Source organism: Mytilus californianus, unplaced genomic scaffold (assembly GCF_021869535.1).
Source record: "Mytilus californianus isolate M0D057914Y unplaced genomic scaffold, xbMytCali1.0.p SCAF_3, whole genome shotgun sequence".
NCBI lineage: Eukaryota > Metazoa > Mollusca > Bivalvia > Mytilida > Mytilidae > Mytilus > Mytilus californianus.
The window spans coordinates 33,414,357-33,431,975 of record NW_026262679.1 but is presented as its reverse complement, the minus strand read 5'-3'; positions in this window follow the sequence as shown (position 1 = coordinate 33,431,975).

The following is a 17,619-nucleotide window of genomic DNA, read 5'->3' as shown; positions in this document are numbered from 1 at the left end:
TTTATTTCATCAACTTTGATGATATTTCGTCAAATTCTTGCAGCTCTGATGCCTTCAGTTCATTTATCCATCTTGTTTACCTGATTTCTGCTTCCGTGCATGCAAATGTCGTTTAACAAGGAACCTCTCTAGTGCATACAAAACTTTACGGAGAAATTTGGTCATGATGCAATAGTTTTCACCTATCGGAAATGCTCTAGTTTTTAGGTACATTTCGAAGGTAGAGTCTAGCAAAAATATCGGCAAATGTTGCATTTTATTTTACAAGGAAATCTACATGAAATTTGATACTGTATTATAAGACATCACGAATATTCTTACTCTGTCAATGAGTTTCATGGACTCATGTGTCAGTATATTATATTTTTTGTGCAAGTCGTTATTCACATCGATAAAAATTGAGAGAAAAAAGTTAATAAATATGTTATCCAAATTCTATAGTTACCTTTAATATGTTCATAGCTTTTATGTCGTATGTACTTTTAAATAACCATATCTACATGCACCCTGCTGAGATATTGAATAATTATTGATGATTAGCATAATCTTGCAGCAATATAATTATACTGTTTACTGTTATTTCTATTTTTGCACCAATCTCGTCAGGTGTGTAAAGGTACATTTGCATTTCAAATAATTGGTAAACAAGTTAATCGTAAACAATAATGTACTTTAGACATTTTGTATTTGAATGCACGAAAACTTTGTAACAACAATTGCAATCAGAAAAATGCGCTATTTTCAGATATAGAATAACCTCTGTTTTAGTTAAGACGAGTACACTGTTCACACAGTGCGAGTCGATATATTGTTGATTTACTGTTTCATTGATATATATGAAAATCATGATTCATGTGCCAATTTATTGTCCAAACATGAATAAACAATTTCCCAATTCGCACTAAGTAAAATGCCAAGTGCAAATCGAGACATTGATTCTTGTTGCATTGCAATAGTGGTATGAAACAGGTATATCAATTTCACGATTCGTATTTGGCATGGAATGCATTTGCAGTTTGATGTATTAGTCCAGCGAGACACGTCAAGGTGTACTGCAGGGACTCTTTGAGCTTTAAAAGGAAGCATTTGTTTTACGATTTCTTCAGATATCTTTAGAGAATAAAAAAAACAATCTAAATGGAAAGCTGATAGATATAGGAAGATGTGGTATGAGTGCCAATGAGACAACTCTCCATCCAAGTTACAATTTATAAAAGTAAACCATTATAGGTCAAGGTACGGCCTTCAACACGGAGCATTGGCTCACACCGAACAGCAAGCTATAAAGGGCCCCAAAAAATTACTAGTGTAAAACCATTCAAACGGAAAAACTAACGGTCTAATCTATATAAAAACGAGAAACGAGAAAGACGTATGAACTGCATAAACAGACGACAACTACTGTAATCAGATTCCTGACTTAGGACAGGTGCAAACATTTGCAGCGGGATTAAACGTTTTAATGGTACCAAACCTTCTCCCTTTTCTGAAACAACATTTTAACTGGAGAAGAGATAAAAGTGATACAATCTAGAAGTATATGAGTCGACATCCATTCAAAAAAGTGAAAATAATAATAAATAGAACGAACTACTGTGCTTCAATTTATCTGTTCTTAGTTTTCAGTGATGAAATAAACGTCCACACCTAACAGCACGATCAAGATAGCTCATTTGGATATGACGTTTGAGGAACAAATGCGGGTTTTTTAAAAATATAAATTGAGATGTTTTATTAAAACTATTGCCCAACAGTGCATTGTTATTTTCATGCCTTATTCTAATCAACACATACTTACAGCTATCTTCTTAGATATTGCCGATCACAGACTTTTTATACCATTTGGCATTGGAAAAGATGAAACGGAGAAACAATCTATAGCCATAAACAACACTGTAAAAAAGGAGTTTCGAGATAGAACACTTTGAGCACATGTTTAGATCTAAACATGTTTAGAATTATGTTCTAATCCTAAACACTTCAATGTTAAACGTGATATTCCTCTAAACATGTTTAGGGTTAGAACACAAGACACTTGAAGTTAGATATAACTATAAACTAAACATGACATGAGCCTAAACATGTTTAGGTTTAGAACACAACAAACAATAGGAAGCACTGTTGGCGCGTGCGCAAATAATCATGCGTTTGAAATTTTGAAATTCCGGGATGCAGAAGATCAACAATCCATGCCATGGAAGGTTCAAAAAGCGACAACGGAACTGTCAGATAAGTATTATCTATTATGATGGTCAATTACAATGTAATTAGGTGAAACTAGAGAGTGTCCTTACAGGAAATTTCAAACACCACAAGGTTCTTTACAATATCGACAAAAAGGGGGAGGCATACTATTTTAAATTTGTTTTACATCTACACATCTGAATTCACGTTTTTTGTTAACTATTTATAAAGGAATCGCAAACAAACGTTATGATTATTATATTTAAAGAAATATTATTAAAATTGAGGTATTTTATATGATGCTTTGTGGATTGTTTTAATCTGTTTCAGGTTGCGACTGCTTGCACATCTAAAGATTCCAATGTAATGTTAGACACCGACAGTAGATTTTGGAGTTACTGTATGGTCTTTGAAGACTGATTGGATGACTCTTGTCACAGTAGTATTTACCACGAGTACTCAAGCACAAATATACCCGATAAACATGTTTAAAATTGGAACATGACGGAGGCTAAACATGTTTAGAATTGGAACATGACGGAGGTTAAGCATGTTTAGGAAAGGAACACCTAGAGGTTAAACATGTTCTAGAGGGTTAAATATGTTTAGGGTTAAACATGTTCTTATGAGACAGTATAATGATGTTCTAAACCTAAACATATATACAAAGTAGAACATGTTTAAGGTTAAACATGTGCTCAAGTGAGAACAAAATTCGCGTTTAGGATTATGTTTAGACTCTAAACACCATTTTTACAGTGAACTGTCTTACAAGTGGGAGGTTAGCTAGCTATAAAACCAGGTTTCTCGTTTTTTATATAGATTGTACCGTTGGGATGGTTTTACACTAGTCATTTTTGGGGCCCTTTATAGCTTGCTGTTCGGTGTGAGCCAAGGCTCCGTGTTGAAGGCCGTACTTTGACCTATAATGGTTTACTTTTACAAATTGTGACTTGGATGGAGAGTTGTCTCATTGGCCATTCATACCACATCTTATTATATCTATTAACCCGAAATTTTCTTCGGGAAATGTCTGTACCAAGTCAGGAATATGACAGTTTTTTTCCATTCGTTCTGTTGGTTGATATAGTCTAACATGTGATTTTGTCAGGTTTCGGTTTCCCCCTTTTTGAATTTACTTTGGAGTTCGATATTTTTGTTAATATTTTTTTGTAAATTTTCCTCTGCAAAAACAAAGGTCTTGATGCCATCAATTAAATCATTATTCTTTATCATAAATTATTATCATGAATTATTACCACCCTTTTTAACGGTAAATCTGTTCCAACCATTTCTTATAGTTATACCACACCTCTTGCGACATAAATTTTGAAGTAAAAAACATTTGTAGCAGGATCTCAATATTGATGACTGCAAGTCTGAACATCATGATTGCACCTGGGTATTTACACCAAATCGTATACTCCCGGCTGGCAACGACAATGGACAAAACGTACACGAGAAGAAGTATATACTCTTTCCGAATGCGTTGAGGCTGTGAGGTCGTTGAATCAAATCAAAATAAAAAGATTGAATGGATCTATGAACTCTTGTGCTACATCAATCTTCAAAGGCAACAATGTTGCTAAGCACTTGTCCTACCTCTATGGCAAATATGGTGTTTTCCCCGCATGCAAATCCCATACACATGTCATTTGTGTTTGTAAACCATAGTATATAAAATGCTTGATATTGACAATTCACTTGAGAACCTAACATTTAATCATAGGTCCGGTTTTTGTTTCTTCAGAATTTCAAACAAAGTTAGTGGGTTTTCCTTCGCTCTACTGCATACCTAAACCACAAACGTGTCTTCACAAACAATGCTATACATTATTGGTTGTACCTATTCAAATATATTTTATCAACAATCAAAACCGGGCTTCAGAGTTACTGTGAAACTACCTACTCGAAGGATAGTGTAAATCAGATGTAGATACTAACAAATCACAGTAGCTTCTCAAGAAAAATGAGAAGAGGCTAGCATTAGCCTTTAGCTTTATGTCAGTCGCAATATAAGTCGTGTGCTTTCATTGAATAATTCAGTGAACAAGTAAATTGTGACACTACCGAATGTGAGTTACAACCGATTTTTTACTTGCTATTAGTAACAAGTAAAGTGCCACTAGTGTAGTAAGAACTGTTTACCCTTCCGGAGTACCGGAGTTTATCCCCGGTTTTTGAGCGGGTGCATGTTTCTGTGTATTTTTTTGTGGATTGTTATTTGTCTTTCCGTTGTTTTTCTTTTTGTCCATGATATTGTCTGTTTTTATTCGACTTATGGTTAAGATCGTTTTCTTGATATAATCTACCTGTTTTTAGAGTCACAATCAAATGAGGACTGTTAATATATGTTAGATCTTCACCAATGTATTAATATATTTTGTTTGTTTGCATATCAATACAGTCGCATTAGAGTTAACTCTGTTTCTTACGTTTAACAGTTGATAAATGAATGCATTTTGATCGAATATTAAAGATAACAATTACTCTCCAAAAGCTCCTTAGATAACGCTCGGTTTTTATGGCCCCGCCACAAAGCTATATAGTTTTACCCTTATCCATCATTCCGCAAACGAACAGTTACAAACTTTTTTTCCAAAACGCCTTCACATATTGAGCTGATTTTTTGTATGTGAGTATACTATGATGAGCTACAGATGGAGTTTACGTTTGATTCCGCTCGGCTGATTTTTGCAGAAATTATGAGCTTTGGACTTTGAAAATTTCCTAAAAATAACAGTTATAGATTTTTATTCTCAAATTTCCACTTCTAAAAATGGCTTCAAGTTTTTTTTGCGAGCGGGGCCGTTCGTGTCGTTCCATCTACATCTAGTGTTTTTGTGTGGGTCGTTTTGCTCTCTTCTATGTTGTGTTTTGTGGACTTGTCTGTCTTTTCGTCGTCTTTCGTTTCTTGCCATGGTGTTTGTCAGTTTCTCTTCGACTTATAAGTTTTGAAAGCGCCCTTACTATCTTCCGCTTCCTATTTTGTAATAGTACCACAGCCGGTCATTTTGCAATGTTAAAAACAGTTTACAATATTGTTTATATCTGTCCTTTGGCGAGTCGAGTCCAACAAATCATAAATATAACTGCACATAAAAATATTGTGTTTATATCATATCAGAAAATTGACCATATTTTAAAGTAAACCACATGTCTTTATCATACTTTTTAGTATAAATATTGCTTATTTTTAAATAATCTGCAACTAATATATCTGTAAAATTCCAGGAGTAATTATATATGAGGGGTCATATATGTTGCGCTGGAAATATACTCATGAAACATGTTCGTGATAATATACTTCCACAACTAGTCTTTATATCCGAGAACTTTTGGATGAATTAACGAGGATTTTTTCCCCATTAAGTAAATGTATATGGTAGTGAAATTGCCAGTACTTTACAGAAATAACTGACAATGTAAAACCCATAAGACTGGAGACAGTGGGTAGTCATCATCAAGAAAAAGAAAATTAAACATTGAAGGAAACGTAATTGTTTGTCATTATTTTTAATAGGGAATGGTATTATTCAGACTTAGACAGTCACTATCGATATATATGTCAAATTTGTCCTAGCCGTGTTTGTTTCACTTACCCAATAAAAATCGGAAAGATGATGAAACCTAATGGAACTTGTATATTAAAGGTTTCAATTAACATAACTAAAAGATTTCCCAAACATCATTACACATCTCCATTTATCAAAATGCTATGAAGGCCTTTAGTTTGATGTTCATTACAATTTTAGTAGAATATTGCTTTTACATGTCGAAAAATTTCACAAGTAAATGTACTTATATAAAAATAAATCGAGGTGGTATGATTGACAATGAGACAATTATCCACTTTACTACTGAAGGATAAGGATTTAGGCAATTATAGATCAATGTACGGCTTTTAGAAATTTAAAAATGTTTACTGTATATAGTTTGCTTTAAAAAAAAACCCGGATAATAAAATGTGAAACAATTTAAGGGAGGAAATTAACTGCCTGAATTGAATGATAATATACGAAAACAATTATAACAGTCGACAACTAATGACCATCACTGATCAAGTTTTCAATGTCCGAAAACATTAAATTGGTATTTGTCATCATTTCTGTATTATCGCTAGGAAATATTTGTAACATAAATGTATAGTTTTCAATTTTTTTCTGGAATGTGAAAACCTGTAAACCTGTGTGAACCCTTATTATTTCTAAATTAAAAGTAGATAACTGGTTTTCCACGTAGTTATTTTTATTTCTTGAAAAAGTTCTAGTTCTGACTTTTCGGCATAATCTCAGTCGGGATTATTGTTTCTGGTCAATGCAAAAACTTTAGCTTAAGTAGATATTAGTCTTGTGTATGGATGGCACTGCTGTTTTACAATAGACATAGACACTAGACAATACTTTATTATTAAACCTCAGACACATGTCGGTCATATTTGCTTTTCGTAAATTGTTTTGTTATAAATTTGACCATTAGTTTTCTCAATTGAATTGTTTCATATTTTTTGACGGGGTCTTTTATAGCCGACTATACGGTATGGATTTTTCACATTGTTGAAGGCTACACGGTTGCCTATAATTGCTCACACCCAATTCATTTGAACTTTTGTGGATATTTGTCTCATATTACGTTTAACAATAGTTTCCAAAGGGAATCTTCCTTGTTCCCCATACACCATTTAGTTTGGTGTACTGTTTCTTAATTTCAAAATGTGTTTGCAAGATTGAAGGTGTATTTTCTCATTGCTATCTTTACTTTCAAATCCCCATAGCTCTGAAGCATATATAATAATACAGGACTAACTAATGATTCAAAACGTTTTAGCTGCAAATCGACGTGAATACCTATGCTTTTAATTTTTTGGTACAGAGCATACAAAGACTTCTGTGCCTGATCAAGAAGTTTTTTTCGTACAGTAAAAAAGCTACCATTGTAATTGAAAAGTATACCAAGGTAGGAGTAAGAATCAACTATTTAAATAACAGAAGATCGAACATATTTATGTCACAGTAATTGTTCCCATTGATAATTGACTGAAGGTCATACATAGTCTATAGCGTGGGACAAAATTAGCATGATCCGTGGGTATTGTTCTTGAATACAATGTACATTTTATATTTTTATATATAATTATAGAAAATTACTCCCTATTTAATGCTTGAACAATGAAACATTTAATTGCACAATAGATAGTATTAAAGTCAGTAAAATAATTCCCTGTATATACATAAAATTTTTCAAATAACCATCTTTATAAAATAATCTATAAGATATTTTTTGTTATCAATTTGAAAATCTAACTCTGTGGTATAGGCTTACTTTTCCATTTCAATGTAGTACATACACGCTTCAATTCAAAATTGGTCACAACCAGGGTTTCATTTTTGTTTAAATATTTCAATAGTATACTCTAAAGTTAGCCACGTTCAGTCCTGGTTATGTCATAGTTTTTTTTATTATTAACTATGAATAAAAAGATATGTCAATGACTCAGGAAGCCTGAGACACAAATAACCAAAAGATATGTCAATGACTCAGGAAGCCTGCGACACAAATAACCAAAAGATATGTCAATGACTCAGTTAGCCTGCGACACAAATAACCAAAAGATATGTCAATGACTCAGGAAGCCTGCGACACAAATAACCATGCAAAAGATATGTCAATGACTCAGGAAGCCTGCGACACAAATAACCATGCAAAAGATATGTCAATGACTCAGGAAGCCTGCGACACAAATAACCAAAAGATATGTCAATGACTCAGGGAGCCTGCGACACAAATAACCAAAAGATATGTCAATGACTCAGGAAACCTGCGACACAAATAACCAAAAGATATGTCAATGACTCAGGAAGCCTGCGACACAAATAACCAAAAGATATGTCAATGACTCAGGAAACCTGCGACACAAATAACCAAAAGATATGTCAATGACTCAGGGAGCCTGCGACACAAATAACCAAAAGATATGTCAATGACTCAGGGAGCCTGCGACACAAATAACCAAAAGATATGTCAATGACTCAGGGAGCCTGCGACACAACTAACCAAAAGATATGTCAATGACTCAGGAAGCCTGCGACACAAATAACCAAAAGATATGTCAATGACTCAGGAAGCCTGCGACACAAATAACCAAAAGATATGTCAATGACTGAGGGAGCCTGCGACACAAATAACCAAAAGATATGTCAATGACTCAGGGAGCCTGCGACACAAATAACCAAAAGATATGTCAATGACTCAGGGAGCCTGCGACACAAATAACCAAAAGATATGTCAATGACTCAGGAAGCTTGCGACACAAATAACCAAAAGATATGTCAATGACTCAGGGATCCTGCGACACAAATAACCAAAAGATATCTACAGGTCATTCACCGGAGCTCTTATTTTGCATTTCTCAAAAAACTTTTACGACATTTGAAATTTAAAATATGTGGAAGAAGTTTGAGTGTGTAACCTCATCAACTTGTTTTTTTTTATACTACTTGCAGACTCAGAACTCAATTAATTGCTTTGTTATTTTCAATCAGCATTTTTGTCGTATTTAATTTTAAACACTGCTTTGATTTGCTACCATTCTTTCACAAAATCTTTCGTAACTCCATTATACTAAACTATCAAGTCAGGAATATGACAGTTGTTATCCATTCGTTTGATGTGTTTGAGCTTTTGATTTTGCCATTTGATTAGGGACTTTCCGTTTTGAATTTTCCTCGGAGTTCAGTATTTTTGTGATTTTAATTTTCATTAAAACAAAATTACTTATATATAAATAAAATTCCGTACTAATGATGTAACAATAAAAATGATACCATATGAGTTTAAAATATTTTCCCATTTCTTTTAAAAATGAAACAACATCATGGCTTCCAGCATGTTCAAATAAATCTAACATGTTACTAGAAAAGAGAGGCGAAAGATACCAAATGGATATTCAAGCTAATAAGTCGAACGCAATCTGACGTTGCTATGGCGAAAAATAAATAAACTACGAAAAGACAAACAACATTACACAAAACACAACATAAAAAGCTCAAGAGCAACACGCACCCCACCAAATTCCGGGGTGATCTCAGGTGCTCCGGAAGGGTAAGCAGATCCTGTTCCACATATTGCACCCGTATTGCTCTTGTAAGTACAAACCCGATAACAAGTCTAATTCTGTACGTCACATTCGAGGAAAAGAGGACGGGATTGTGGTTACAACAATTGGGACATGTCCGTCGTCATCTTTGAAACAGATATTTCATAACAGTTAACAAACAGATATTCCATAACAGTTAACAAACAGATATTCCATAACAGTTAACAAACAGATATTCCATAACAATTAACAAACAGATATTCCGTAACAGTTAACAAACAGATATTTAATAACAGTTAACAAACAGATATTCCGTAACAGTCAACCAAATCGTCCGTAAAATTTTCGAAGGAATGCATTCAACCTCACCATTTAGAATTCTTGGTTCAGTAGCTTCCTTATAAGCAGCAATCCTCTATAGGGGAAAGCATGATAGGAAATGCAAGATCTGGAATATCGTATCAACTTGGAAATATATACTCCATATGCGGGTGCTGCTGGAATGGTGCTACATAGAAATGGAAAGTTAACAATTAGAAAGCTTAAATCATCTCTTTTGTCGTAAAGTTTTGTTCTCATCCGACCCTCTTTGTCACCCTGTGTCTCCCATTGCTTATTACGAACATATATATACAAAATCAATACAGTTAATTAAAAAAAACACGTGTGGTTGGCTTTACTTCCGTGTGTTTTATTGAGCTAAAAAGTTTTAATTTATCAATTAATAATTGAACACTCAAAAGTGAAGATGTTTGGAGCTATAAGTGTATACATGTAAATACTTTGGGGAGAAATTTAACCAAACGGCAAAGCAAATAGGCAAAAACCACACAAGGTCAACTCTACCTAATGAAATATAATGAAGGACATTCTGTCCAATTTTTACATCGCGATGACCTTGAGGTCATTCCGATGTATTGCTATCGCCTAGATTTCCATTATGTAAATTAGTTTTGGGTTTGTAACCGATCTATAAACATGATAAATATGCGCACATAAACGAGTGCAAAATAACATTCCTTATCGTTTGATATAAATACATCTCTTCAATGAATACTGATAAAAATATTTTTGTTTACAACATAAATCAATAATATGAAAATGTTTTGTAGTGAGATATATATATATAAGTAAAAAATCATTGATAATATCAATGCACACGTACCGAAAAATTGTGTTAAAGCATGCGGAAGAATATCTCAAAGAACGTTTTGCGACAATACCGGCAAGGACCGGTAACTCTGCAATTGTTTTTGCGGGAAAATATGAATGCCTACTCGTATCCAATCTTAGGAAAATCGAATTTTTACAGAAAAGGGTCCACCATGCACTTGCATTGCACTATTATTAGAATAGTAGAATATAATGATATACATATGGATGCAAATCATATATATATATGTAACTGTTATTTTAATATAATATATAACAACACATCAGTGTATACTGATATTGATTTGTATCACTACAATATAATAGCTATTACGGTGAAGTTGAATTTCCTGTCATGTATTCATCATCCACGCACGAACTTGTCTCAGAAAAAAAATATATCTCTGTACATTAACCTCAGTTTCAGGTAAAAAAAAGAGATATGTTGTTTTTTTCTGAGACAAGTGCTTTTGACCATCATCAAGAACTTGTGGTCATCCGATGTTCAGTACTTCAGTACTTTGATTTACCGTGCTGATAATACTACATAAAGGACATTCGATACAGTTACAGGGGAGGTAATGACGTCGTTAACGTAAAATGTTATTTTTTGCGACGTCAAACTTTGACATATCAAGAAATGATGCATTTTCGACTGAATTTTATCATTTAGACTGATTTAGCTTGAAAACGAGTTCATGGACCCCTCTTTTAAAAAATGACATTAGGCTTGATTATGTATGAAGATTATTTGTACCAATTTTTATGAACAAATCACCGATGAATTTTTTTTAAATTAAATAAACATACAGCCAAAAATGCCGTTTTTTTACTAAAATCATGAAAACATGATAAGTGGGGTAACATTTACATCACTCCTGATATGACCAAATTAGAAAGGGATAAGAACACTGAATTAAGAAATGAGCTTGACAGAAAGAAAAGGTTGGATGAAAATCCGAATCTGGTAATTTTCAGAGGGAAGATTGTAGACAAGATAGACATTGGTAAAACTGGAAGCGGGGCCGTCCCTTCCCCTACTGGAAATGCCTTTCGGAAATGACATTTTGATAAACTCTGATGCTGTAAATACGTTGGTTACTGTTGAAGTTCCCTGTTCAAAGTTTATTGATTTCGTTTTTTCTACAGTTAATGTTACAGTTTGCAATGACAGTGATAATGATAAAGCGGAAGAATTTATTAAGCTAAAAACAGTTCAGATGCAGGAAGGTGAGATTGTTTCGTGTAATTGTTTACAAAGCGATAGTAACGAAGTACTGGAAGTTAGTAATGCCAATCAAGTTTTCATTCAAATGAAAGCTTATACATTTTACCAGAAATAGCGGAGATAATAGATCTACGTGATTTAAAATGTTTATATACTAATGCTGATCAGCTTAGAAATTAAATTGAAGAATTGGAAAAGCAAATAGTTTTGACAAATCCAGATTTATTATTTATAAAAGAAGTCTTACCGAAAATTGACTCGGATGTAGAATGTTCCTCCCCACTGTTTAACCTGGATGAATATACTGCTTTCCCGGGGAAAAATTCTGGTAGAGGTGTTTTAATTTATGCTAGAAATAACTTAAATAAAGGCAATAGTAGTATACCGCTGTTCAATAGTCATACATCGATTTAACTGAAACAAATCCGGGTCACAAACCAAAACTGAGGGAAACACATTAAACCTGTCCCCTATTGATCAACTTAACTCTATTTATGACGACTCATCGTGGTGTAACTTAGTAGTTAACAATTTGACAATTCTATTAGGTACAATATATACAAGTCCTTTTGACCAAAATGCGTGTGGAACTATTGGTAGACTTTTAAATGAGGTATCCAACATGAATACTGAAATTTGGATAACTGGGGACTTTAACTTGAAAGGTATGATTGGGACTCGTGGACAACTTGTCACACAGAAAATTATATTGAATACAGATTTATTAGTGTTTAAGAGATAACTTTTTACATCAACATATTACTAAACCTACACGTTTTCGTGAGAATCGGGCACAGAATACTTTAGACTTGTTATTGACAAAGAGTGACTTAGATATTGATAACTTAATTATGGATCCGCCGCTAGGTTTAAGTGATCATACTACTATTATTTTTGATTATGGTGTGTCCTTATAAAGACGTAGAAACTGGTAAGCCAAAATTGAAATATGGAAAGTGTGATTTCGTAAGTTTTACAAATGAAGGGGAGGCTATTGACTAGAAATTGGAATTTAATGAGCTAGATATAAATCAAATGTGGAAAGTGTTTTTCTGACAAATATTTAGAAAGTATTAATAAATATGTACCAAAACTTGTCCAAAACCAGGATGCATGAAGAAACCTTTGTGGATGACTTCTGATTGTCTTTGTAAGGTTAAACGTAAGAAAAGGGCATGGGCCCGATATTTGGCCACAAAGCGAGTAGTTGATTACGAAACTTATAAAACATTGAGAAACCAAACTAATGACTCTGTGCGGGTGCCACATGTGGAGCAGGATCTGCTTACCAGTTTGACTGTCCCTCTGGTATCTTTCGTCCCTCTTTGCAAAGAAAAATTTTGAGAAATTTATATTTGAAAAGTGTAAAACTGAACCTAAGCACTTCCGGTCATACATAAAGTGCAAAACCAAATCTAAACCAGCAGTTTCAAATCTTACTAAAGAAGATAGATCATTTATGTCATCTAATAGTGAAAAGGCATCAGTACTAAATAAAGTTTTTGCAAGTGTATTCACAAATGAAAATGACAGTAATATTCCTGTATTTGAGGATAAGGATTTTGATACATTACTGGAACATTTTGTTTAGTCAGAGGAAACTGTTGAGAAGGATTATTGTCATTAAATATTAGTGAATCTACAGGACCAGACAATATTCATCTATTGATCGTTAAAAGTATGGCAAAGGTTTTTACAAAACCATTTACACTAATATTTCAACAGTCTATTGAGGGTGGAAGTTTACCGACAGCTTGGAAGGATGCATGTGTCACCCTTATTTTTAAAAATAAAGGAAGTAAATCTGCGGCTAGTAACTATAGACCTGTCAGTCTCACGTCAGTGATTTGTAAAACTATGGAAAAGATTTTTCGCAAACATATTGTTGAACATTTAATATCTAATCGCCTGTTATCAGAGTCGCAGTTTGGTTTTAGGAACAAAACATCAAATATTTTACAATTATAAGATGTAATGGAAGATTGGTCTATATATGTTGACAACGACATCTCTTGTGACACAATTTTTTTAGATTTTGCTAAAGCCTTCGACAAGGTGCCGCATAAAAGACTTAGGAAAAAGCTGTCCGCTTATGCTATCCGAGGGAAAATTTTATCTTGGTTAACTGACTTTTTATCTAAGCGCAGACAACAGGTAGCAGTAAAAGGGGAGAAATCTGATTGGGAAAACGTTATCAGTGGCGTACCGCAAGTCTGTGTTTTGGGACCTATTCTCTTCATTATTTATATAAAAGATTTACCAGACGTTGTAAATAGCATAACAAAAATATTTGCTGATGATTTTTAAATTTATGCGCCAAATCTGATGTTATACAAGGTGATCTTGATGCTCTATACACATGGTCTGATTCATGGGACATGAAATTTAATGTTGATCAATGTAAAATGATGCATTATGGAAGAGAAAATCCAAATCATGTTTATACCATGAATGACATGGAGTTGCAGGAAGTAAATGAAGAAAATGACCCTGGAGTACTGTTCCAAAATAACTTAAAATTTAGCCAGCATATTTCTAGTAAAGTTAACAAAGCCAATAGTATTTTGGGCTTGATAAACCGCACTTTTAGTTATTTGGATCGCTTCTCTTTTATGAGAATATATACTGCACTTGTCCGTCCCCACTTGGAATATGGAAATACTATCTGGTATCCACATCTCCGTAAAGTTTTTTTACTGTGTTGACTTCCAATACTCGTGGACACAGCTTTAAATTTATAAAGCCTCGATGTAATTAATCATTTCGTTAAAGACATTTTTCCCAACGAATTATAAACGATTGGAACAGTTTACCTGAAAATGTTGTGTCTTCAAAGACCGTTGATAACTTCAAAATACAACTTGATCATCATTGGGAAGATGTTATGTACCAGTTCTAGTGATAAATAAGACAATTATTTTAACTACAAATTTTAATTGTTTCTTAATATGAGTGGATTGGCATTAGGAAGAAATTAAATACCAGTTCCAGTGATGAATTTGGACTTTTTAAAAATATTAACCATTTAGAATTTGAATTATTCATCGACCAAGAATGACCCATAAAATGCAGGATTGTTACAAGTTTAGTTTTTAGAACAAGTACGAATTTGGGTGGGCTAAAAAAGGATTGAATGTCGTTACACATGAGCCCTTAAAAGATTCTACAGGTAAACTCAAAATACACTTATGTAGAGAATATATTCCAGATGTTTTTACAAAACTCCGCTTGCGTTTATCTTTTGAAACAAAAAAGTTAAGTATGTTTTTCCATTGGATAGAAATGTCCAGTAAATGTCCAAAATTTCGACCCCATTTATCTCTAAAAGTAGCACATGAAGGTATATTTTTTATTACATATTTGAATTGACTAAGTCAAAAATAGCTTGTATGCAAACTTTCGTCAAAAATTCACCATGGGATCAAAACTTTATCGTATGCCCTTAACAGTTACAGGGGAGGTAATGACGTCGCTAACGTAAAATGTTATTTTTTCGCGACGTCAAACTGTGATTTATCGCGAAAAGATGCATTTTTCGACTGATTTTTATCATTCAGACTGATTTATCTTGAAAACGAGTTCATTGACCCCTCTTTTTAAAAATGACATTTGGCTTGATTGTGTATGAAGATTACTTATGCCAATTTTTATAAACAAATCACCGATGATTTTTTTTTAAATTAGATAGATATACAAAAAAAGGCCGTTTTTTGACTAAAATCATGAAAATGTGATAAACATGACTTATTTCTATAGAAGTTTTACACAAATTCAAAGCACACTTATGTAGAGAAGATATCAAAGATGTTTTTACAAAAGTCCGCTTGCGTTTATCTTTTAAAACAAAAAAGTTATGTGTGTCTTTCCGAAGGATAGAAATGTCCAAGAAACCGTTTTTTTCAGTAAATGTCTAAAATTTCGACCCCCCCCTATTTATCTCTAAAAGTAGCACATGAAGGTCTATTTTTTATTACATATTTGAATTGACTAGGTGAAAAATAGCTTGTATGCAAACTTTCGTTAAAAATTCACCGTGGGATCAAAACGGTATCGTATGCCCTTAAAAAGCTCTCCCTCGCAATAAAGCCTTTAGCGCTGATTAGGCGTAGACTGACTTGTTTAACGTCATCATAAACGCAGTATAAAAGATAACAAAACCGTGACAGTTATTGAGAACAAAAATGTTATTTTGCTGACTTGGACAATAGAAAAAATCTACAAAAAATTACTTAACACAATGTGCACATAACAAAACCAAGAAATAATCTAGTGGAAATTGAATAACCGCTTTTAAGGACCCTCGTGAGTAGTAAGAAAAAATGAATTAGAAAAAATCGTCTGCCAAGTATAATAAAAGGTAAAAAACAGTGACAGTTATTGATTTTTTTGCTGACTTGGACAATAGAAAAATCTTCAAAAATACTTAATAACACAATGTAAATAAGAAGATGTGGTATGAGTGCCAATGAGACAACCCTCCATCCAAGTCACAATGTATAAAAAGTTAACAATTATAGGTCAAAGTACGGCCTTCAACACGGAGCCTTGGCTCACAACGAACAGCAATCTATGAAGGGCCCCAAAATGACTAGTGTAAAACAATTCGAACAGGAAAATCAATGGTCTAATCTATATAAAATAAAAGTGGACATTACAAAACCAAGAAATAATCTGTTGGAAATCGAAATTCTGCTTTTAAGGGCCCTCTTCTAACTGAAGTAATTAAATCGTACATGCATACCATGTGCATGTCAACCTTTAAACATCGCTTGGAATAAAAGTATTTCTGTGCATGTTATTATGGAGTTTGCATGTACATTGGCCCTTTTTACATTAGAATAATTCTTCTTAGTCATTCCGACAGTAGTTTTTTTAAGCATAACTCCTTTTTTTACAGAATTTTCAATTATCACTATACTATCAATTATTCGACTATTACTTCATCGTCCAAGGCTACATGTACCTAAGAATTATAGCAGATCTCAAGAGAGAAAGGACCAAACTGACAATTAAATTACGATAATGTATCCTCTACTTCTACGATTTGTTGCATCTAAATTGCTAGGCTGTTAGAACAACAGTAATTCGTAAGATGCAACTAATTTGTTTCTCTTAATTGAATGTCATTTTAAATTTGTGTAGTTATCAGTTAAATGATAATCAAAAATTGCGTTAAATAGTAAATTATGTTATAGTACCATGGCATAGATATATCGGTATTTGCAATTTGAAAAAAAAATGTATAGATAAATGGATAAAGCATAATTTGCACCAATTAATATTTAAAGATATACATGGCATTCTCACTTTTTATAAATAACATGCATGGGTGTAATGTTTCAATTGAGATATTTGAACGGCATACGTTAGACTACACTCGTAACAATGTCACAAAGATAATAAAATCTAATCTTAGAAATAAGAAGAATTTTAAAAGAGAAAAAGTTTTGACATTCTAACCTATCAGCATAGCTTGTATAAAAAGTAATAATGTCAAAAACAATAAGCAAATCATTATTTCACATATTCAATGAACATAAACTTCGAGCTAGTTGGGAGCAAAAATAGCTTCTGATATATAAAGCAACGATAACCTGGCAGAAAAAAGAAAGAACAATAAAAAAGAAGATAAGATACAATAACTTTATATTCATATGAATTGCTTCCGACTTAACGTTCTGGCAGGGATCTAATATTTGCTTTCGTCATAATTAGCAAAAGTGCAAAGTGATTTGTGAAAGTAAAACTAGTACTCGTTGTTTACTTTAGCTTTATGGTAAAATGACCTTCTTGAAATATTTAGTAATCGAACATCATCATACTAACAAACACCACCGACTGTGATGGCGCATTACTTTTGCACGTATATTTGAGCGTGTTCATTTACAGGTACATGTAAGAGAGGTAAATAAATTAAAGATTCACAATACATATTTAAATTTTTTTTTGAAAAGGTTTA